Source organism: Amblyomma maculatum, chromosome 1, assembly GCF_055883805.1.
Source record: "Amblyomma maculatum isolate TAMU_Amacu chromosome 1, ASM5588380v1, whole genome shotgun sequence".
NCBI classification, from domain to species: Eukaryota; Metazoa; Arthropoda; class Arachnida; order Ixodida; family Ixodidae; genus Amblyomma; species Amblyomma maculatum.
Genome location: NC_139344.1, coordinates 484131074 through 484156481, shown reverse-complemented (window position 1 = coordinate 484156481; position 25408 = coordinate 484131074). Strand labels below are relative to the sequence as shown.

The 25408-nt window shown below is 44.4% G+C and overlaps 2 long non-coding RNA genes across 5 annotated transcripts in view; both read left to right on the top strand.

Moving 5' to 3' along the window:
* LOC146210123 (uncharacterized) overlaps positions 1-25408 on the top strand; it is a 374427-nt gene that overhangs the window by 196637 nt on the left and 152382 nt on the right. The window lies entirely within an intron of this gene.
* Positions 2938-23262, top strand: LOC146210133 (uncharacterized). 4 transcript variants are annotated; one of them, XR_014708312.1, is made up of 5 exons: positions 2938-3163; positions 3479-3585; positions 4651-4742; positions 13167-13217; positions 22662-23262. It is a non-coding gene; the product is annotated as an uncharacterized LOC146210133 (long non-coding RNA). The 4 variants fall into 4 exon arrangements; XR_014708311.1 differs by lacking the exon at positions 22662-23262 and adding an exon at positions 13769-16164; XR_014708310.1 differs by lacking the exon at positions 22662-23262 and having other exon boundaries at positions 13167-16164.

Here is a 25408-nt window from a genome sequence, read left to right as displayed (position 1 = left end):
GGGCGGCGGCACCACAGGCCGCCTAGCCGTGAATATTTGCTTTCCTTTCAGCCACCAATCAGCTAACCTTCGTTTGGTTATTTCTACCCTTTTAAAGTCTATTTTCCCTTCATTATCCTTAAACCCCAATGCTTTGGCTAAATCTGGCCCACTGCCTTGAACTATAGGGCCGAGCCCTTTACAGGAAATTATTAAGTGTTCAGGGTTTCCTCATCCTCCCCACACACCCTGGGGCCCGATTGGCTAGAAGGGGGCAGTGTGACGGGCGACGTATCCGCGCCTTGTGAGAGGGAGGCGCGATCCGCGATGAAATTTCCCGGCGCCGCAAGGGGCGCTGCAGCGCTCTGGTGTGCATGGGGAACCAGCCGCTGCCGCGCGATTGACCGCAGCAGCGCGTGTGCGGGCGAGGTCTGGGACGCGTGGACTGCGCTTATTTTGCGCGTGGACCGCGAACGATTCGAAGCTGGTAGTCGCACATGTACCACAGTGATCCTTTTGAGATGCGAAGTGGGTGATTTCGTGCTGATCCTGTGTTATGCAGTAGATAACGCTGTGCGCACTCGTGGCGCAAAAGCGCGAACATGTTTTGTACCTGGGCGCAGAAGCGGGTACAAAGCGCGCAAAGCCGAAACCCCCTTTTCAGACCACCTAAATATGTAGCTTAACGCGAACTGGGATTGCGAAATATCAAACGTGCTGACAAGGAGCTGACGACTAATTGTGTCTCGTTTGCGAACGCATGGCATACAGGACAACTTTTTCGGTGTAGAATACCCGAGACAAATCTTCACCAAGGACCTGCGAAGTTGCCCGTAACTATCATCTGCCCTAGTTTCTATAACCTTGCCCATCCACAAAAACAGAAGAATATTCTTAAATATTACGCTATGCCTTTTCTGATCAACAGCTGAAAATAATATTTTAATATGCTGGACATGTTTATATTTCAGGACATATGCTGGGAGCATTAATGTGATGCTGGCTCTCTTATTCAGCTGTGCCTCAGTTCAGGCCACAATAATGTGGGTGAAACAAGGGATAGCCAGCTTATCTTTTACATGACAGGATATGTGTGACACAGAAGTTTAGCAGCACAATTTCTTGCCATAATTGTGATTCTGGCCTCAAAGTCACCCGAGCAGCAGCTGAATGCAATTAGGATCGCTGTGCACGCAACAATTTGGTAGGTGAGGCTTTTTTTACAGCCAGGGACAAAAGTTTGAGGGATATGCTGGCTCGTGGAATTCTTTGTGTGTGTGTGTGTGTGTGTGTGTGTGTGTGTGTGTGTGTGTGTGTGTGTGTGTGTGTGTGTGTGTGTGTGTGTGTGTGTGTGTGTGTGTGTGTGTGTGTGTGTGTGTGTGTGTGTGTGTGTGTGTGTGTGTGTGTGTGTGTGTGTGTGTGTGTGTGTGTGTGTGTGTGTGTGTGTGTGTGTGTGCGCGTGCGTGCGTGTGTGTGTGTGTGTGTGTGGTCGGGCAATTATAAAGAAAGAAATTTGTGGAGTCACGAGGGGACATGCACACTCCATTCAGAGAAAAAAAATATCAGAAGACAAACTTGCGAGGCAACGAAAGAATAAATTTTCCCCACAAATCCGGCCGCCCCCAAACGTTTGTTCCTGGCTGTAACATATAGAACTATGCTGGCCGGCGTTAGTAGGGGACGCATTCACATTTTTTGTTAAAAAAAAAGAAAACGTTTTATGCTTTCAGTGTGCATAATTTCGCGCAGTTTCTCAACAGTCTAACAAACTCCACCAAGTGGGATGCGGGATGTTCATCATAAAGAGGTTACTGCAAAATGTTTCCAGTTTGTGGTGCTAACTATGGATTCATTTTTTTTTTTTTTTTACTCGTTGAATAAAGGACACGGCTCTTCAAAATGACCGCCAGAAAGATTCGAAGTTATAAACAAAGTGAATTCAAAGCAGAGCCATTCGCTGTTCAGTCGCTCTGACGTCTGCATTTGTGTATTGTACTAATAAAATAAACGTCATTTATGCTCTTAATTGCAGACATTTTGTGCAAATGATTTCTTTACCTTAATTGTAATGAAGTGTTTCCTTTGGTCTTGTGGATTTGTCCAGCAAAAGCAGTGATGGAAAATATTTAGTGCATGATATGAGATGCGCCAGATCATCCACAAGTGCACCTATTATTTATGAGCTACAACTTCCAAGTAACGTGATTCCATAAACGGCATGTTGCTGGCGCATGCAGCCCGACGAACAGACAGCGCTCTGTTCGTCGTCCTGTCTGTTTTACGTTTGTCTACTTCTTAGCGTGTCGTAGGCCGCTGAGAACTAATTTGCTAGTACGTCCTTTTTTTTTTTTTTTTTTCTGTGGCCACTCGTTATATTTGCCGCGGCTGCATCCGAACTCCAAAGCTCCCAGTCAGAGTTCCGAATTGTCCGTGTTCGTTGTCCATGTTCACTTGTGCTATCAAGCTTTTAGTGAAAACTAAACGCGCACGGAGTTAATATTCTGATATGCGTTCTATTAAAGCTTGCTTTTCCTAAATTACGTCACTAAACTGCATTTGCGCGCACTGATGGAGAAAACAATGCATCTTTTCATCTCCGATCTGCAAACATTTCGTCATGTTGGCATCGCACCAGAATAAAAATTCAAACGCGACGCAAAATTCACGCGACACGCCTGCCTGGTGCCCTGTGCCGCTCCCTCCAACCACCGCGACGGCTGCACACCTGCTGCAAGTAGCGCCATCTATAGCTTTCATCGCTCCGCTGTGCGCTTCGCCGGCTCCCGCCCGTCACACTGCCCCCTTCTAGACACCATAGCCCGATCCTCGATATTACCTGCCGGTCGCCACCGCGCGATCTTGGTAAGCTGCGCATGCGCGAGAAGAAAGAAGGTAGGCGAGGAGGATTTGTTTGTAGTCTGGCGGATGTGACGTAATAAATTGCTTATTTTTGTTTTTTGCTTGCGTGTACTCTCGTACCCAGACGCTTTTTTTTATCGCCGCCTCCGCAGCCGCAGGTGCTTTTTTTTTTTTTTTTTTTCCTTTTCAATTTTGGCGCGCAGTGGTACAAGCAAGCGTGCAAGCGGGAGGCTTGTTCGCGCCGTGTTTCAGATTCACCAGACTGGAATGTATTCTGCAAAATAGACTGGGCGGCACCCATCCTTGCAAGTTTCTTCAGACTTTCGTAAGTACAGCGAAAATGCAGCGCAAAACACTTACGGTGGCATCCCGTACTTTCCTCATGGCGCCGCTCTTCTCACGTTACAGCTTGTCTGCATCGATGCGTTATTGCTAAGTGATCTCAATTCTTTTTGCGGCATCTTGCTGTGAGTCGGTGGCTTCAAGTGAAGCGTAGAGGATCTACGAAGCTCTTTTCCGTGCGCCAGGAAGCAGTCCGTGCTTCGATCGGTCGCCGGCGGCTCATTTTCGAGTGCGCCTCCGTTTTGCTCCCAAATAGCCCTGTCTTAGCAAGAGCAACCATTTCTATTTTTTGTTTCAGTGTGTGCCGAAATACTCTTGCTGCACAGCGATTTTGGGATCTTGGCTACGTCGCAGCTTCTGCTCATGGGCTGTCCTGCACCATGAATGCCTTGTGCCTCATGAAAGGTGGGTACAAAATGTGTGCTGGCAAAAACAGGTTGCTCCACAAGAGCGCTACTATATGAAATAGAAGTTACCTTATTTATGAAGCTGGGGCACTGGGCATGCATTTCGGTCAGCACCGTGACAACCAAAGCAGTAGAAAAGGGTGAGGGGGGTGGGGGTGCCAGTACATATCTGCCGGACTGTTCTGACCACTAGATAGGACTAACCCGGTCATACGACTACATTTTAGCTAAGCTACATTTTAGCTAAGCGTGATAATATTAATGACATTTTTGCATCAACTCTAGGTGAATTCAAATTCTGTTTCTAGTTATGACTGTATATTGTCTTGTGCACCATACAAGGTAATTGCTGTTGATGGGCACGGTAAAAAAAATGTTTTTCAATGTTCACTAGCAAATCTACTCAGTGACAGTGCTATTTCTGTGGCCATTGTATAGATCCTTTTTGTATTCCTGACTAGAGCTGGTGAAATCGCTTCTTTCAGCTGTAGCGCGTTACCAAAATAAATGCTGGTGCATATTTTCCAGTAGCTGTCAAATACAGTGAGAGGGCATTCAGGTGCACAAGGTGGGACTAGGCTGAACCAGTCTGTTCCATATAGAGATACTAGTGCCCACGTAGGCCTGTCATGGTAGAAAATAGAATTGTATAATTGCTCGAAGAGCTTTCCAGTAGCATGCTTTGATGGGCTAGCTGGCACACCACTGCAGTGTGGTTTGGCTGTGCGAACAGGCCAAGGACGAAAGGAACGCACATGGAAATGCCAAGTTTGTTTTATCATTTCTTCATCTCCGTGTTTCTTTGGTTTACACTGCCAAATCATATTCACGCTTTCCTATATGTTATCTTGCAAACAGCAAATGCACTGCTAACACTAGGGGCAAATTTTATTTGCTCTTTTTGGTTGAGGCCAATTTATTTTACTGATAGAGCATTAAATGTTTCCATGTGAGTGCCATGTGACAGCTACTAGCATTATACTTTCATTCTGTGTTGCAGCGGGATCATTCATGTCTTACCTTTCCCAGGAGCCGGCATTTATTGCATTGTTCTGATTTCCAGGCCCTTCCCTGTTTGGTGCGTGTGCTGAAACAGGAACCCCTTGGAGACGATTTGCAGCTTTTGTTCATCATCTTGATTCCGTCCCCACATAGGTAATAGCCACTGCGGTGGCACAGGATTAGGGTGCTCAATTGTTAAACCCAAGGACACAGGATGAAATCCTGGTTGCGGCAGTCCCTTTACAATGGAGGTGAAAAGCAATGCCGTGAACTGTGCGATGTTGACACACATTTAAAGTTAAAGACAAGGTTGTTGAAATTTCTGGAGGCCTTCACTAAAGCATGTATCTATGTCCCAATATGGAAACAGTCTGTCCGGGCAATGGACAGGGAGAAAATCCAATGAGGTCAAGAGCATATTTACCACGGTAGCAGGGGTGAATTTAGGTGCCTACCCTGTTGGGGGGGGGGGGGCACAGCTAGTATTATTGCGACATATCTGTAGTGCTTCCTGATATATATTTTTTTACATAGTGGCCATGCAGACCAGTTATTGCAAACCTAACTTGCTGGACATGGACATGGGAAGCCAAGGACATGGGAACTCAATACAAAGAAGTACATGGGACAACACTGTTTGGTCTGAGACCCATTTCCAAAGCATTTCACCCCAAAAGAGCCAAGCATCAGGTCAGGGGAAATCCTGTACCAGTTGGAAAACTGTTGAGTACCTGGCGGCACCTGGAATCAAACCTGGTACCTTCTGAATGCGCAGCATTTCTTTTTCTTGTGTTCCCGTGTCTTTGGCTGGTCCAATATGTTAGATTTAAGTTTAGTACAATACCCCAAGAAAACAAAAATGACAAAATATTTTTGGTCAGTACATAATCTAATTGCCCACTGTTCTTTTAGTTTTCATGGCATTGTTTGTCTATAAAATATATATCCATGAAATTTGTTGCCGCTTAACTAAATTTGTGCAGAGCTAAACACAAAATTTCACCGATCCAGTTTTTGTGTGTGTGCGAGTGTGTTCAGGTAAAGACTATCAGTGTTACAGAAACATTGTTCTACATGCTAGTTTAACATATTTGACAATGGCTAAGTTTCAGAAATAAAAAGCACAGCTATGAGGTTCCTGAAAATTTTCAGACAGCTCGTCCCAGTGTATATTATTTTTTTTTAAGAACATTGGTGAGTATGCTGAGCACTGATGTCTTCTTGCAATGAAATTTTTTCTAGCTTGGTCAGTTCTTTCAAGAACAAACTTAGTATTATCCTTTAACCATAATCATCACGGAATGACACGGATCTGGTGTGTGAATCCACCCCAAGTGCTCTGTAAAAAAAAAAAAAAAAAAAAAAAAAAAAAAAAAGACGAAAATGTACTGCACACACCAGCGTACCTTTGACCAAGGCCTTTCTGAATTCATGAACGATCATTAAGCTTTTTTAAGATCTTCCAAAGCCACGTTGAGCACCATTAGAACGAGAACCCGAGCAAGGGCTACTACCCCACCAAGGCATGATGGCCTTGTGACAGAATCTGCCTCACATTCAGGAGGTACCAGTTTCGATCCTGGTGCTGGTGGGTACAAGATTTCTCCCGGCCTGATTCTGGGCTCTTCTGAGATAAGATGCTTGGGAAAGGTATTCTAGTTCACTCCAGGAAAAGGGCCATGAACCAAAATTCACGATTCATTCCACCATTAGACAACCCTAAGTCCGCTTCGTGCAGCAGAAGCCCATATACAGTTCCTTTTTCCTCCTTTCCTAAGCCATGAGCCCTGGTAAGCCAAGCACCAGGCTGGGCCATAGCTGGTACACATTTGAGAAAATTGGAAGTGGAAGTCGAACCCACCACATTGCTTTAATGTGGAATGATGCTGAGATAAGGAAATAGTGAGCCAGCACTATTACTAACCATTCAAGAAAGACTACTGATTACTCACACTGTGGTTCATTAAAAGGATGTACTCAGGGGTGCAAAAGCTCAAATAAGATTTGTAGCGATTTTTGGAGCAGCAAAATCTTCGTTTTAGAGCAATAAAATTCATATTTGGAGCAGCTCACAAGAAAAAAAAAAAAATGGATTTCTCGGGCGACACTGCAGTTAAAAAGAAAACTGAAACGGATGAAAAAGAAAAAAGCAACTAGTAATTCTCCGGAATTAGAACAAAAGATCAGTTTGCTTAGCTCCCAGCTCAAACAAAACACTATCGCTGACAAACAGCGTTACTTTGAAGAATCGTTACCCAAATTTATCTCGGAGTCTCCCGGGAAATTCTGGCGTTTGGTCTCCCCAACATCAAAGGTTAATAATGAGTTTGAAATCAAAGGTGTTTTGGTCAGTGATGCAAAAACAGTATCTAATGAATTCAATAAACATTTTAAGTCCGTGTTTAATGATGACAATAACATTTTTCCGAAATTTGAAGCTTCCCTCCCGCCTCTGGATGACGTTGTAGTTAGTGAGCATGGCATTTTAAACATGTTACTTAACCTTGACATAAAGAAATCACCTAAACCAGAGAACATACCTAACGCCTTTTTGAAAAGATATGCACAATGGACATCTAAGTACTTATTTGTTATATTTACAAGGTCCTTACATGAGGGTCAGGTGCCGAGAGACTGGGGGACTGCTAGAGTGAAACCGCTTCATAAAAGTGGAGACAAGCGATTAATCAAGAACTACCGCCCTATTTCACTCACATCAACTGCTTGTAAACTACTTGAACACATAATTCACAATCACATATCAAACTTTCTTGAAGCTAATAATTTTTTTACTAAATATCAGCATGGATTCAGGAGGGGTTACTCAACTTGTACACAGTTAGCAGAAACTATACATGATTTCGCCTCGTCAGTTAACAATGGAACGCAGATTGATGCCGTATTTATGGACTTCTCGAAAGCTTTTGATAAGGTTACTCACGAAAAGCTAATTTATAAACTGGATACAATACTTCATAACAAACAATTAGTAAAATGGATATCAGCCTACCTTTCAAATAGAGAACAATTCGTTGTCTTTAACCATCATTCTTCTGACAGGCTTACAGTTAACTCTGGCGTCCCTCAGGGCTCTGTTCTTGGTCCTCTGCTATTTTTAATATATATTAATGATATTGTTGTTAACATTCCTGTAAAAATTAGACTTTACGCTGATGACTGTGTTATTTATACAGAAGTGAGAAATGTGTCTGATCAACAACTACTTAATAGTGCGTTACAAACAGTTTTCGCATGGTGTGAAGCATGGCAAATGTCCATTAACTTTGAAAAAACTGTACTAATGAGAATCACTCACAAAAAGAAAGTCTTACCCTTCGATTATTGTATTAACGGCATGACACTAACTGAAGTGGCAGAATATAAATATCTAGGGCTCTGGGTCAGTAACAATCTTAGTTGGAATAAACATGTTGATCTCATAACGTGTAACGCTTTCCGTAAACTTTTTCTTGAGACGGGCATTGCGGTTGTCTACCCCATCTGTACGCCTGCTTGCTTACAAATCTATTGTTCTGCCTACCTTAGATTATGCTTCAATCATTTGGGATCCATTTACGCAAACTATGTGGGCGATTCCTCTGCCCGAGGGATGCGCACGACAAACACACAGTGGGCCGTATAACAAACATATTTAATCTCACAGGGATCTTGTCGTCCGGGTGGCTGCGGGTCGTTTCTGTGGAGAGCCGGGAGGGAAGCGGGAGCGACGAGCCAGGGACCAGGAAGCGCCAGGGACCAAGAAGAGAGCGCGACGGCGGCGCGTGCCTTCTTTTATAGCCCCCTCGCGCGGGACCGGTTATCCCCGCGCGAGTGGGGAGAGGGAAACAGGCACGCGCGCAGGGAGCATTGGGAAGTGGCGCGGCCTTCGAATGCGCGGCGCGCCACGAGCCCTACAACTAACATGAATAAATTAGAGAAAGTTCAAAAGAGGGCGGCACGATACATATATAATAATTACCGGCGTACATCAGTAACACACCTTTTAATTCAAGCTGGCCTTCCGACAATAACTGAGCGAGATCGTTGTGCACGACTTAAATTTCTGTACCAATTAATTAAAGGACACTACAGATCAGAACTCACCGATTTGCTTGTTTTTTCGTCCGGATACGCAACCCGACAACGACACCAGCTAACTTTAACTCCTTTTCGCATTCGAAATAACTGCTTTAAATACTCATTCCTTCCACGAACTATTTCCGATTGGAATAACCTCACTGACAATGAAGTGCTGCAGCCATCACTGACGTTGTTCTCGCAACATATAACCTAGTTTCTCTTTATTGCTTTTGTTATTTCACTGCTGTGTTGTATATGTTTGGTTTTATTAATAATTGTTCAGAAGAGCTTCAACTTGCACTGTAATTATTGTTTATTTTTTTGCCTGTTTTGTTAAACTGGATTGCAGTATCAATAAATAAATAAATAAATAAATAAATTCAAATTTTGGAGCTGTTAAACATGGAAGAAACTTTGCTTTCGGCACAAAAGAATGAAGAGGTGTGAATATCGGACTGTATGAATGCGATAAGGAAATCTAGCAAAGGCCACCTATCACCGATGCTGCGTGTATTTATTTTTGTAAATAAGCTTTTTGTACTGCTAGGCATGCTATCACACACACAAAAATGTGAATCATAAAATTGAAGAGGCTAAATAAAAAAAACTAGAGAATATGCCTTTTTTTTTTTTTTTTTTTTTCATTTAGCACGGTTTGACAACCTTAATCATGGGACTTTATGTTGCTTGCAAGGCTCAAAAAACATTGTTTTACTCTCTGCGAAATCCACAGCTCGTGTCGTGCGAGGGCAGCTCCGAAAGAGCTTAATTTGAAGCAGTGACTGCGATCAGCCTGTGTCCAGAAGCGAGCGCAGTGCAAAGACAAAATGTTGATTAAAAAGCAAATACAGAAACGGACAAAAAGAAACGCCGACCAAAAGGCGAAATGGCAAATGCCGAAAGCAAGTTTTAAGCAAAGAAAACCGACGAGCGAGCACATCTTCGGCTTGTAAATTATACTTCTTGTGGACTGGCGGTGGCTTTGACACAATATTTTGATTAAGGAGAGGTGGACGATTATTAGGTTATGTATTTCATGCACAATGCATACCTTATAGTACTTCAATGTTGCAGCATGCATAAATGTTAATTTTGGCAGTCTTGGGCTCCACTACGGCATTATGGAATTCAATAGCTAGGCTGCTGTGCGTTTCTCGACCTTCTGATGTTCGAAATAAATTTCACATGTTCCACCTCCAGTTGTATTAGCACGAACTTCGGCGGTGATGCAGGCATTGCGAAATCAGGGGGTAGACGAGTCGTACGTGAAAGTGCTGCAAGATATATTTAGTGGGTGCACAGCAATCATAGTTCTGCATAAAAAAGTAACAAAATTCCCATACAGAAAGGTGTTAGACAAGGAGACGCTCTCCCCAGTACTATTCACAGCTTGCTTAGAGGAAGTATTCAGAGACTTGGAATGGGAGCAGTTAGGGATCAGGGTAGATGGAGAATACCTCAGTAATCTGCAATTTGCTGATGACATTGCCTTGCTAAGTAACTCGGGGGATGAACTGCAAATAATGATTGATGACTTAGACAGGAAAAGTAGAAAGGTAGGCTTAAAAATCAATATGCAGAAGACTAAGGTAATGTTCAACAGCCTCGGGAAGGAACAGCAGTTTACATTAGGTAGCGAAATACTGGAAGTAGTAGGCGAATATGTCTACATAGGACAGGTAGTAACCGCAGACCCGGACCATGGAAAGGAAATAACAAGAATGAGATTGGGATGGAGCGCATTTGGCAAGCACTCGCAGATTGTAACTAGCAGCTTATTGGTATCACTCAAGAGGAAAGTATGCAACAGTTGCATCTTACCTGTACTCACCTATGGGGCTGAAACGTGGAGGCTAACCAAGAGGGTTCTACTTAAGTTGAGGATAACTCAGAGGGCTATGGAACGAAAAATGGTAGGGGTAACATTAAGAGATGGGAAGCGTGCAGAGTGGGTCAGAATAACTCAAGTTACCGACATTCTAGTGGAAATTAAGAAGAAGAAATGGACATGGGCAGGACATGTAATGCAAAGAGAGGATAATCGATGGTCGCTTAGGGTAACAAACTGGATTCCAAGGGAAGGAAAGCGTAGCAGGGGGCAGCGGATGAGGTTGAGAAGTTCGCAGGGGTCAAGCGGATGGGAGAGGCCTTCGCCCTGCAGTGGGTATAGTCAGGCTGATGATGAAACACAGAAGCCACCTCCTACACTATCTGATGATGGGAAAGCGAGTCTATCGACAAGACAGTATAAAAATAACCTTAGTGTACATGAATGAACCAACAGGATATCGAAAACTTCCATGAGCCGCATAAAAAACTAAGATACATCCAATAAAAACATGCAGCACTTAAAATGCAGGGTTGAAGTATTGCTCCAAAATCACAAGTACCACTACGGCCCACCACGGAAGCAATAGCAGTGGTGCCTTGTCACAAACAGCCCACTTGCGTTATAGGGTTCCTTCAGCGCATAGACAGTGACTGAACTGGAAAGCGGTGAAAGCACATGGATGCAAAGAAAATATGAGTAGCCATTGGAATGCCATGATGCCATCTCAAAATAAAACTAAAATGCCAGTGACGCATGCTACAGTGTCTGAAGCATCGTGATTGGTTATATCACGGCCGCAGAAAGTTGTCACTGAGTATGGCAAACTTTTGTGGATAGTCGGGGCATTTTGGCACAGCATGGCGCAAATTTCACGCTTAATGCACAGCTTGGTGCAGAAATATGTAGCCGTATCAAAATATGCAATTGGTGCAGCTGTTGCACCCCTGTGTGCTGTCCGCTCATCATTCTTGGATATTCAGGCACCAAGCCGCTTCTGCTCGAGGCCTGGGAGAGGTCTGGTGTCTTTGCCTTTTTAACTGCTTGGAGCACGACAGATTTTATTAACCCTATTCAGTATGCCCACTCTTTTCAGCCTTCCATTAATAACCTGGTACGCAGATTTAGGGTGTCTTTGGCAGGCGCACCTCCTGCATATCCTCCACAACCTCTAGCAGTCTCTCCACTGCTTTGAAGCTCCGTTCGATCGATAGCCTTTGTCCTGCGAAGCTCCCTAGAAATTAAATACTGAAACCAAATACTGTGGGAAGTCTCGACACTGACAAGAAAGAAAAAGTAAGGGGAACAAAGGACTCCTTTGCGGCGCGACGGAGTCCTGTATTTTTTCTTCATTGTGCATGATCATCCTTTATAGATGTATCGCTGTCATACCTGCTTAAGTGCTTCCGCACTAACTGGGAACCAACATGGCGGCCCACCAAGCCTGACTGCCGTTTTTAGCCAAAATAGGGAACCCTAGCATGAGATGTCACCACCCTAAGCCGGGCGCCGCGGCGCAACATGTAGGCTCCCTATCCTCTGAATTCGGCGCCATCTATTAGTGTTGTGAGAAAGTGTCTGCTGTCCCATATTGCCTCCGAGATCATCCCCACGCTTGCGGGGGTGATCTCTGAGGCCATGCTTCCCGCCCTTCCTCGCAAACATCTCCTCGCCTTCGACTGTCTTTTGACCGAGCCACTTTTTTAAAAGAGCGAGAATGAGTGGCGACTCACTGAGCGGCCACTCTTTTGGAGAGCAGTCGCTTAGTGAGCAGTGGTTCTTTTGGAGAGCCGCTGGTTCAGTGAGCCATCGGGAACCGTGAGCAGCGTTTCTTTTGGAGTGCTGTTAGGAACCGTTCTGCCAGAGTTAGGTCTTCTGTTTGCTGCTACTTTAGCGCCATCTATTAGCAGTACGAGAAAGCAACTCCAGTGGTCAGGCACAGGTGGATTGGGCCGGCATATAAAGAAAAGAAAAAAGTGTGCTGTCTGCACAATCCTTCGCAGGTAGTTGGTCGGCTGCTTCGGCGCCGTGTCGAGGCTCCGCGCCGGCGACCTGGCAGCCGCAATGTGTGTATGCTTCGGGTGGTCGCCGCTGTTTTTGTGCGTCTTTTGTTTTGCTTTCAATAATTGCTATGTGTAGTTTTCTCAAGCTGCATTACAACAGGGCGAATGTGGAATGCATGGCCCCTTCCGCAGCCAGCCCAGCAGAAAAAAAATATCTGGTTCAGTCATGAACAGCACTGACTGCAGCGCGTCGTGTGCTCAAAACGGGAACAGATGCTTTATGAAAATTAAAACCACACTTCACAGCATGAATGGCGAGCGATTCGGCTTGAAGTAGATACAAAATGAATGAATTAATTAAATACGGTCGGTGTATGTATGTGGCGGCAAAAACAGGAAGGTTGAACAAGTTTGGGTTAGGGGACCGGGCCAGAAACCTGTTGCCAGGAATAAAGGAAGCAGTGGGAGAAGCCGGGGCGCTGAGAGCTGTGGGCATTGAGAAAAACTGTCGCAAAGTTGAACAGGGTTATAGGAATATACGAAAAACGAATCAGCTAGAGAAAGCATGTGGGGGGAGGGGAGATTTAGAAAGTGAAAAAGGACTAACGCGGACTCGAGCTACAAAGCGCACACTGCATTAAAAAAAATGATGCATTTATACTTCAGGCTCCTCCTGAGTTCACTGTCTCCGGGAATATAAGAGGGACCTCGAATCAGGTAATCTGCTTTCTCTATATTTATAATTCACTATCTATATCTGTCTACATTGTCACTATCAGTATTTATTAACAGTCAGTCCACAAGAGATTTTGGGCTAGAGATTGATGGCCCGAAGTATTTATTAAGGATGATTCTCAGTGTGTTTAATGATGGCCAATGTTATTCAGATAATTTTGAAACGATAGGGTACGAAAAGAACGAAGTCCTCTCTTGGACTTCGTGGACATAAAGTGGACATAAAGAGTAAGAATCGAGCCTAAAAAATATGGATGTTGCTGTTTACTGAGATTTTGTAGTCACCATTAGGGGAGATAGGATGGACACACAAATATTTCCACGCTTTCGTTAAGTTTCGGGAGGTCGAATGGGTGCGTATCAGTGAACGAGAGAGAGGCAGAGTTGGCTTTCTCTCTCTCCAATAGACCACTGTTCGCTCCTGAGCGACCCAGGCTTAAGTGAGCCGGTGAACCGTTAAATGAGCCGGCTCACTTCAGTAAGCTGAGCCGTTCTGAGCCGCTTTGCTGATCTCTAGGTCGTCGTCTCTTCAGCTCACTGTTCCTGAGTCTGCGTCGCTTGGATGGTAGCTATTGGAAGGTACTCTTGAGAAGATAAAGGTGGCAAACACCTGCCACATAGCGGCTGCGACGAGGCACTGGCTGGAGATTCCCAGGATGTTTTACCCAGCACCTCCACCAAATGTAGCGGATGAAATGGGTTTAATACAGGTCAACGTTTGAATAATGAAGGCTGCTTGCAAACGGCCCAAAGCCCAGAACAGTCTGCACGCATCTCTCTCTTCCTCGAACTTCTCAGTAAGCACTTCCTCATTTGAAAGTAAAAATGGGGTATTTCACATATAAACCTCTGGCACCCATTGCATTGACTTATGCTTTAGTCCACTTCAGCAGATCATAATGGTTGCGGAGCACTGCAACTTTCATTTTCAACCGTCAAAATGTGGAGCACATGCAGTCGAACCCTGCAAAGGAATTTTTTTTTTTTTTTTGTTCCCGCGAGAATTTCACTCTTGCAAAAGTTGACAAATAAGTAAATATTAGCAATTGGCAATTCAGCTATAAGTTGTGATGGCTCAAAAAGTGAGCATGAAAGCGGCAAATACGCACTTCTCAGAATTCACAACCAGGCCGTGCTGTTGGAGGTGCTGTAAACTGCACGCAGGTAGTTCTCGTTATCTATAGACATATTGCTGACTGTGTTCGCATACATCAATGATCGATGTATGCGAACACAGCTGGGTTTGAGTTGGGTTCTGAAGTCCAACGGGCATCCACACATACTCTAACAGCCCAAACGCAGTTGTGATGGCTGCTTTAGGTATGCTGGCAAACACAGTGGGTATCTGGTGATGTGCCTAACCAGGTCCACTTTGTTAAAAATGGTGCAGCCATTCAGATGTGATGTGAAGCAGTGGATAGCTGTCGTGGACAGTCTTGGCATTCAACACTTCATAGTCACCGCACGGACGCCAGTCACTTGGATCTTTTTTTAGATATGAGATGGAATGAAGCCCATGCGCTGGATGATGGGTGTATAATGTCGAGTTGCATCATGATTGAACTCCCGTTTAGCAGGTGACCACCAAACAAGAGGTGTGATCGTGCTGGTGGTGGTGGTCACACCATATGCTTTGGTGGCTGGGTGAGATTTAAACGCTTTGCCAGTTACTGAAATCACACCGGGATGTTCTCAAAGGAGGTGATGGTATCAGCATGCCGATGCCAGTGGGGACAAGGTTAGACTCGACGCCAGATATAGATAGCCGAGTGAAGCTGTCTGTCGGGCTGCATGCTGAATGAAGCCCAAGTGAAAGTACGATAAGAAATATGCGCTGATGATTGGGTCAACATCAGCGATGACGAACACTCATCAAAATGTGTGGCAGGGTACCAAGTTGAGGGTGAGGGAGCGAAGTCTATATGTCACTATGGTCGAAGGGATGGCAGCCCGTTGCGATTGCCCTGCCAGCTAGGCAAGATGGCTTTTTTTTTTAAGGATCACGCTGACCTCTGCACCATTGTTGACAAGGAACGGATTATGACAGGTCTTGTCAATTACCACAAAAGGACTCCGCCGGGGTGGCGCAGTGGTTACGGCACTCGACTACTGTTCCCAAGGACGCGGGATCGACTCCCGGCCTCGGCGGCCGCTTTTCGATCGAGGCGAAAAGGAAGGCGCCCGTGTGCTGTGCGATGTCAGTGCACGTTAAAGAACCCCAGGTGGTCGAAATTTCCGGAATCCTCCACTACGGCGTCTCTCATAGCCTGAGTTGCTTTGGGACGTTAAACCTCACAAACCAAACCACGAAAGGTGGCCGCATTGGGGAGCCACGAGTTGCCATTAATGGTCTTGAGGGGTTTTTCCCAACCACGAGACATGCACTTGGTGGCAGGATGTAGGAATTGCCAGTCATACCAGCAGTGTTAAGTTATGGCTCTTTGTGCGCGATGGAAAGTGGTGACTGGAATATGGTGAATGGTCTCTTGGGACAGGCTCCTGAGTGTGTCAACTGAGGTAGTAAGCTCATCAGTACAGGCCTCGAGGCAGGAAATTGCCGAGTCTGCCAGTGGTGAGACAGCTGTGGCTTGCTGGAAGGCCACCTCATGAACCTGGTTGGTCAGCTCCATGGTTGTGTCACTGGCCGCTGGGAAGGCAAGATGCAGATGCTTGGGCATCAGCAAGAGCTGAAGAAGAGCTCTCGAAGCAGCAGAACATGGGTGGTGAGTCCTCACCGAGGAGCTGCCAAATCCGGTGAAGCAGTTGTGAAAGGCGACAGTCGTCAAGGTCCACCAGTAAGGAGCTGCTGTAGGTGAGAGCGTTCTTACGCCATAGTTCTCTCGGGTACTTTGGTCTTGAGGTGCTGATGAGGGCATCTCCCATGAGTTTATAAGAATATCCTGCAGGTCACTGATCATGTCAGGAGAGAGCGCAGATACATGATTGTACTAAATCACCTTGTGAGGTTATGCAGTCAGTAGAGATGTGCACGGGCCGAAATTCTGAGCCCGAGCTAGCTTGGAATCTGTGTTACAGACCAAGTCTGGCATGGCAACGTGTTCAGACTTAAAGGGCCCACGAAGAGCTATTTACGAAAACTAGAAAACGCACTCTAGATATATGTATCCTATCAGTCCTCTTTGCAACACACAAATTTTTATGCTAGTGTCAGTAATACCGAAAATATTGGCGACTGAAATGGCGCTCGTCCTCTGCACGCTTAACCTGACGCATGCCGCCACGGAAGAAAAAAAAAATGAAAACAAGCTGAGACGGCACCCCACCACGTTCCATTCTGCCCGGGTCACCTGGGAGCATCCAGTGAGCGGGCACAACCAGCAAGCCCCGATGGAGGTCGCCCTAATCAGTTGAGAGCTTTAACCAGGAGCACTTTTTAAAAATTAGTTGTCAATTGTCTCCACGCAAAGTGTTTGACTCAAACACTCACAAAGACCATCTCTATAAATTTCTTTCACTAGAATATTAGAGCAAATATTGTTTAATGGCCCTTTAAGGCCCTGGTCTGGCCCAGAATGATACAGAAAGAAATAATTTCCAAATAATGAGTTGACCTTGAAATGCTCAGTTGTCGCGTTTAAGATTGAAATTTGTAGAATATAGAGGCACAGCACAACATAGAATTATATTAATTTTTTTATATTATTACGCAAGAACAATTTATGCATTGATGAATGCTTAAGACATTTGTGGCACTCCTGGATTGTGAATCCAGCAACGCTGAAGTTCTTTTTACTGCTGTAACTTGTGGCTGCAATGAATAATGTGTTCTTAGCAAGAAAGGAAAGATTTAGGTACATGGTTTCCTCACTTCACCAAAAACACGCGGCCTCTGAGCAAGGGGTTGATTCTGTGGCCAAGTACTCGGTAAGCTTATCTTGCTCACTGCGTGTCTTTCATGGCACCGACAAGGTTGTGGACCGCAGATGCTTTGACTAGGTGCTACGGCCCATTTCTACTGAGGCTTGTTGAGGCCTGGCACAACAGATGTGGAAGAGCTGACAGCATACCGCGAATCTGGAAACTGATACCTAAACATCTGCCGAAGAGGAAGAGACAAAAGTCAAAATTCGATAGCCCACAAGCAGCCCTTCTGCTTGGTCGTTGACAGCTAGCAAAGATCTGTTCATGCCAGGGGTGTGTGGTGTAAAGGTGCATAAACATCTGTATAGAGAATTCACACACTCTTGTGTGGGAAAGATGCTGCAAAATACTGCTGTATTGTGACGCCTAGCACACCACAACCATATTCGTGCCTTTAAAAAAGTTGTGAATACTCTGGATTGGTGTGTCCGGCCTGGCCCCGCCCAAGCTTGAGGCACAGAGCTTCTGAGCGGCCAGAGTACGAGCTTTTGGGCTAAACCGAGCCTTCGCACACCTCTAACGGTAAGGGCCGAGTTGTGCCTCAATCTGGAGAAACCACATTTGCGAGTTCTGGGGTCAGAAGGGTGAAAGGCAAAGTTGCAATGATGAAACGTTCTGCGAGAGTAAGGGCGGCTCTGTAGAGCAGGTGCCGGCTTCAGTCATCCTCTAGTCCTAGGCAATCAGTTGTAGATGTGGTGCTCTAGGTCGCAGGGAAATATAAGCTTCCCACACATTTTAAGGCATAACCAAACTACTGAGCTGTGGCAGCACGTGCCTCCGGCCCAGTACATTCTTTGTTGTCCTCCTCTTGTGCAGCCGCGCTTAAGGCACAGCCAAAGAAGGATGCTGCAAGGGCAGCTTTTCTAACCAATTGTTCCAGTTTATTCTCATATTTTATGTTGAGCTTCTGTACTCTGTGAAATTTCTGGAACTCAGCGGAGAGTACTATAACTGTCGCAGCATTCAACAAATTCTTTTATTACAGTTCTTTCTCTGCATGAACAAGACAAATTTATATAAAAAAAGGAAATGAATACATAACTCCTCAGGGCTGTTTCTTGGACTAGTTAGTGGGGTTTACTCATTTTGGTGAGGTCTGAAGTGCAAAACAGACAGTGACGTGAAAGAAACACAGGGCAAAGCGCTAACTTGCAAATGAATACTGAGCTCATAAAAATATTGGGGGAAGGGGGGGGGGGGGACTTAAACTCTTCCTTTAAGGTCATGGCATGCCAGCGTTAATGACGCCAGTTGCCGGTTTTCCTTGTGGACCTTCGTGTAGACACACTTTGCCACTCACTTGTTCAGAAGCTTTTAACTTGCGGCTGCATTGTCCCATACATAGTCGCAAGATACCACATTATAAAACCACCGCGACAAAGATCTAAAGCACCATTTTAACCAAGCCACACAAAGGTATCTTCGTGGCCTAGGGGTCCTGAAGGGCTGGATTCCGATTTCACCCTTTCATGTCACACCTGTGTTGGCAGCGCCTACCAATTCGGCCATGCCACGTCTCATGCCATCACACAACTCAATGACTAGCCATGCATGACCATGTCGTCTGCCAGCTACCACTTGCCAGAGCCATGCCCATGATTTTTTGCTCATAATGCGGACAATGGCTTTTCTGGGGGACGAAGCCTTTAATGGTGCTGAATGGGAGAACTAGGGTTGGAACACTTTCATCCAGCGATAGAACTAGTGTAGTTTCTTAGCACCAAGAACAGTCAAGGGCAGTCCAGGCTGCACTTCAAACACAAGTTTGAAGGACGTCGCCTGACATCAAAAACACTGCATAATTGCTGTTTCACTCCTTTTAGCAGAACATTTTCGAGAACACTGCAGGATCTGTACTGGAGAAATGCGTAAGCATGCTCATTGCTGTGTTGTCCGCAAGATGTGTCAGCGGGATTCCGCGAGTAACAGATACTGCACCTTTCCTTTCCTGTAAACCAATTATAGAAGGGTGGTGAACTGTGATGCGTTCAATGGCACACTGGTTGTGTTCAACAAGAGGCATGCAATGTACCGTGTGCAGCAGCAATGCTCAGGCTTTCGCAAGATCAAAAAACAGCGCAGCTATTTGGGACAAACAGAGAGGAGAATAACGGACAAGCGCTTGTCCGCTATTCTCCTCTCTGTTTGTCCCAAGTAGCCGCGCTGTTTTTTGATCTTGCAATGCACCGACTAGCTCAGATTTCCGTTCTTCAGGCTTTCGCATTTCTCCGCTGCAGATCCTGCAGCGCTCTTGGAATTTTTCAGATTGCAATTGGCTGATTACCTCTCTTTACACACTTTCTCACCATTCCTACCATTTGTGCACGCAAATCACGCCCTTTCCCGCTCGTTCACGTTTCAAACATTTCAAATTTCCCGCCACTGGAAGTTAGTACCACGTGACCCGTTTGGATGTTGCCATTACCCCTCTAATTAATTACCTAGTTAACCCACATGCATCAAATTATTTACCCAGCAAGATTTTTTGGCCCATTCTTTTTCTTATAACTTGTTTCGTTCAAATGTAATTGTGATGACAATTCTGGTGACATGAAACTGCCGACATACCTACATAATGCTGACGCATTAAAATGGCAGTGACAAAGCATTACTGCCCTGTGCAGTCATACCTATTTGACACATGGTGCCTCTGTTGCCACAGAGGACATGGGCTCAACTTCAATGTCTTAGCCGTGAGAAGCTGAGGAAATGGAGGTTAGCATTTCATTTACAATCATGCCAGTCATAATACTGCGGTCTGGCTAGCGGTGGTGATCGTTCAAGGGGCAGAACATGCACACCCTCTCTTGGCATGCTACTGCACTGCTCCTCACTACTTGGCATCTCTGCTCCCGTCCGCCTAATGCAATGAACTATACGAGTACTGATGCGACAGCATTTGCTGACCGAGAAGAATGTCAGGCATTCGGCGTCAGTGTCCATGCGAAGCCTTCGCCTACTAACTGTGGCAGGTGGTGTTAAGAGGTATTTCCCGCCCTCCATTTATGGGAGAGGAGGGAGATATTTGGACACGAAAGATTTAGCAAAGTTGAACCAAAAGCCACGACGAATAGAAATAGAATATAATCGGGATTGGAATAATTGGAGAGTGAAAAAACGATGGAATTAAAATTGGATTGGTTGAAACGTTCCAAATTGACTGGCTATGAGGGACGCTGTAGTGGAGGGATGCAGATAATTATGACTAAGTGAGGTTCTTCAATGTATGTACTCTGAAATCTCACAGCACGTGGGCACCTTGCATTTTGTCTATATTGTAACATGGCAAGTGTCGAAGCCGGGTTTCCAGGCTCTGTAGTCAAGCACCCAATGACCAAGCCACCACAGTGCACAATGAGAGTAGTAATACATTGGTGAGTGAATTTCGTCTGCAGTCAGTCGAACTAACCGTCCTTAAATTTGTTTTTCCTACAACAAAACTTCCTATGAAAATGCTCTTTATGAACCGTTCCCAGCACTCAGGGGTGTCAGGCATTGCCCCTAGTATGTGGGCCATTCACTTCTGATCTCTTCAGTAGGCACTCCAATCCTGAGTGACCCTAGTTCATTGCTGCAAAGTGGTGGCTGCACAGGATATTGGTGGCTGCAGGAGACAGGATAAAATGGAAAAAGGTCCAATTGACTTATTTTCAGTAATGCTACTGCACATGTGTGAAGCCTTCTTCTCTATTTCTACATAGTAGGGCAGCAGTTCACTGCGTGTGTGAAAACCATGAAAGATGTCTGCTGGGTCATTGACGCGACAAACTGTTGCGCAATAATTACATGCATTGCTAGCATGTACTTGGCCCTCAGGACCACATACATTTTCCCTGCCTGCTATTGCAACAAACAAAAAGACGCTGCCAGGTTTGCCTTCTAAGAGATCAAGTGCCGCTTGGAAAATAAACCTACCTTACTATTGTGAAAGAATTTCTGCAGAAAATATGTGAGGGAGCCTCGGTAACCCGCCCTGCCAAACATACCTTGCCCGACGTCTGCAAGAAGAGGCGCGACTGGAAAAAGGTCTATAGCAGAGCTACATTGCATGTGCTTAACAAAGTTGTTTGCTGGGTTAACTAGTATAGCATCCTAAAATTTGAAGGTGCTTGGAAAGACAAGGACAAGAGAAGTGGACGAGACAAAATCGTTTTTCCTTGTCTTTCTGAGCACTTTCACATTTTAAGACTGCAAGTGCTGTTGTGTATAGCAATAAATTTGGTTATTCATAATTTGTCTGTTTTTTATTCTTTTGTTGGCTATTCATGACAAGCTTACAGAGGGGTATTTACATGACCTCACACGTGCCGTTTTATTGCCCAGAAGATAGCTTTTGCTAAGAAATCCGGAGTAAATTGTGGTGAGCCGATGAGGCATGCATAGCAGTTTTTTGCAACGCTCCATGAACAGCAAATTGGTGGCCACTGTGATGTTGGTGAATAGACCAAACGTGCACGCACAGTTTTATGTAATGTAAACCAAGGATTAAAAAAAAAAAAGGCTGAGCACTGCAGCTTACTGAAACCGACGACATATTATTCGTCTTCGTGTAGTTCTGTTTGGAGTATTCCTTATATTTTATCTAATTGGTTAATTAGTTGAGATTAATTATTCTATTTTTTTTTATATTCAGTTTAGGCCCAAGTACCCTTAAGCTTTAGAGGGGGTTCAAGTACAAATGACCCAGTTTTTTCTACTAACATACTTCCTGCACGATTGTTTTTTCCAGCATTAAAACAAAGTGCACAAATATGAAAGGAAAAGAAAATACCACATGACTACGGTCTTGCTTTGCTAAAGTTTGAATTATCCGAATTCAGGTTTTATCTTGCATGAAAAATGACAGAATCCTCTTCATGAGTATGTGGCTTCCGCCCACACTGAAAATCCGGAAAGCCAGTCTTTTTTTTTTTTTTTTTCGAATCAATGAAGCATACACGCCCACTGTTTCAAAGTGAGCAGCCACCGCCACTGTCAGCCAACTCTGACAAAGCTTTTATCGAGCTGTCCCACTGACAAAATTTGGCAATGGCGAACACAATGATGATCCCCTAATTTGGTCCAAACCACCCTCAAAATTTGACTTCGTCCGATTTGGACCAAAACCGACGTTCAGGCTAATTCAGCTATGTCAAGCATGATGGTGACTTTCAAATTTAGTCCAGGCCACTCTCTGCTGAAGCTGGATTCAGTTTATTGACAGGCACACTGGACAGCACTCAAAATATTGTTATGTCACTAGTGAGATCATGTATGTAACAATACAATAAAACAAGGTGAGCGCTTGTTAAAGAACAGAGAGCACGTGCAATTAAAAAAATCATAGACTTTTTCCCGAGACGTGTTTACGTGGATGATGACAGTGTTTCACCGCAAGAGATTCCTTCAGTCGTTTTTATGCAATTTCAGTGCCAAATTAAAATAAATCCTCAATTCTTGGATATTGTAGTGCTCGATCTATACTAAATCAGACATTTTTTTTTACACCATAATCTAATTTAATACATATTGTTACATTTTGGTCCATGTTTTGTCCCTTTACAGGTCCAATGGGCACATTCAAGTGCAAGGCCCTTAGTAACAATTGTGCAGCAATAGTACCGTGTAGCTGTGCACTATCAGACATAAAGGGCCAGTTCTGGAAGGCCTTTTTGGTGTCCATGGGATCGAAACATAAGTTATAGTCCTGTGCATTGTTGATAAATTCAGCCTAGCCCCACCATCCACTGGTTGTCCTGGTTAGATGACTTGGTAGACAAACTGCCCCACATGAGTAACAGTCCAGGGTTCACTCCTTGGACCACGTCAAATTTTTCACTACTGAAGCTTCTGGAAAACTTGTATAGCTTTTCTTTTTACCTGTATGGCTGCACTTATATGGGTGCTAATGAGTAAGTAGCCTCTATTTGAAGTCTACTTTATCTTGTTTCCACTAAGTATACATTTGACTGATCTAGCAGCCAATGCGTGGTACTGCTTTCTTTGATACACATCGCATAATTCAGCACTCTGCCTGAGATGAGCAGTGCACCTGCTGCTAATCGTATTGCTGTAACGCATGTAGCTCAGCCAGAATGTTCTCCTCAGTTGAGCAAACCAACCGTTTTCTGGTCGGAGCATTTCATCAATTAAAATAATTAGTGGACAACACACTTTGAAACAAAATTATCTTTATTATTTCAATCAATAAGCTACTATCACATGCATGAAACATTTTGTAGATTTTGAACTGTATACTCACCACAAGATGAGTTGAAACGGTTCCGACTGATAACAGCTACAAGTGAATGGCATCCATCCTTCCACCAGTGTTCTTGCGATCTGCAAAGAGCAAGGCTCCTGAAGTGAAAGCTGCATGGGCCACAATCTCCACACGAAGTCTTGTATCAAGGCATTTCTAGAACAAAAGAGTTTATTCTAGTAATGTCGATAGGCAGTTCATTGAAAGGTTTTGCAGACAGCTGCCAAGGAGGAGCTTCAGTTTCTTGGGGTGTATTACCATTTTGTTTTTGTTCATGAACTTGCCGCAGAATACATATCTTTATCTGCCAACAGAACTTTTTTTTTATGTACTTTGTTCTTTTCAAGGCTGAAGCAGTACAAGAAAGATAAGGCTGCAAAATAGATTGATTCTTGTGGTAAAGTATGTGAAGTAAATGAAATAGGCTTCTCCCACAGCAAAAGCCCTCCACCTAGTAAACAATCTATTTCACTCCGGCAATGCAGTGCAAAGAGCGACGTGTCTAAGAACGCGAACTAAAGAAAACTAAGCGCTGGTAAAGCTGATCACACCATCGATCACTTCAAATCTTGCGTGCACGTTTCTGTACGGTCCTGTCGTTTTTCAGAGATTAACTGGCACTTTTTACATCGGAAACAATAAATTACTTCCTGCCGATACATTCCGAACATGCTTTTAGTGCGCTCACCCAAGTTCTGTACTTGCCCCCACGCATTGACATTATAAATGGCACTGAACCATTTTAACCTCGCAGAAGCCGCTGAAATCATTGTACTCTCCTAAGCTCGTTTCCGATGCACGGACATTTTTTAAATAGGAGCGAACTTACCAAGATTAGGTGAATTGCGCGTATCGGTCGGTGGTCTCGGTTCGCCGACGTTGCAAGTGTACGACAACAACGTTTTAGCACAGCGTTTAAGGGTCTGGTTGCCGACTTATAAAAACTGGGAAAGCATATGACAACCACAGCGGTAAAGAGGAAATGTAACAGCATAATAACAGCGCATATTTCTGCCTCTAACGCCGTACGTTAAATGCTTCAAGCACGGCGCCATGAAGAAAAATGCAAAAGCGAATGCAGCGCCACTACTGGAAATTACAATTGCAACTTCATGGAAAATATTAGTAACAGAAAAAAGTTCCCTTCTGAATGACATCTAACGACATGACTTCAACATTTAGAACAGTATTCCTGATGAGAAAGCTGAGTATGTTGCATCCTAAAGAGAAAAAAAAAAAAAAATGATTGGTAAGTGCCGCCATCTGCACCGCTCGCAAATGCAGGTTCGGCGCCCTATTTGAAATAATTATTTTAAACGAGCGGATGTTTGCGCAGATAGACCTCGCAAGGGCCGCTTTGCTCCATCGAAGCATTTGACGCACGACATGTAGCAGTGATCGCAAGGCACATCCGCGCAGACCTGTGAGGAACCAGTGCAAATGTGAAGATATTCCCTTGCTCCTTTTTCTTCTCGCAAGCAATATTCCAAGCACAAATAGAAGTGACTATGAAAATACTTTGCCGAGCCCAAAAGGAAGAATACACTGACGCTGAGCAGTCCCATTACGAATCCAACTGGATTGACATGTTGGAAAACAAGTGGCTGATTTGAGCCTGGCAGTTTTGTTGATGTGCTCAACTGACAGCAAGCAGCCTAACTACTGGCATCAACTAGAGCGCAACTCACCCTTGACGATTTTTTTTTTTTTTTTTTTTTTACTTTTTACAGTGACTCATGCTATACAGATATTTTATAAATGCACTAAACAAAGCGGCCCAAGCATACAAACAAGCGATAGTTTGTTTTGTCTCGCACTCTTATTTTTTCCTTCATGCATGAGCGCCCACACACTAGGAGGATGAAAATCCTGCAGGTTATGCACCTGTATGGATATGAACGAGGAATGACCAATGATGCAGCATTTGTCCAAACAAAGGCACATATTGCTCTGGAAGAGCCTATAGAAACTCTCAAATTGAAATAATCTTATACTACAATCCTTTTTTTTTCTGGATGAACACAACGCTTATAAAATATGTTTTGTAATG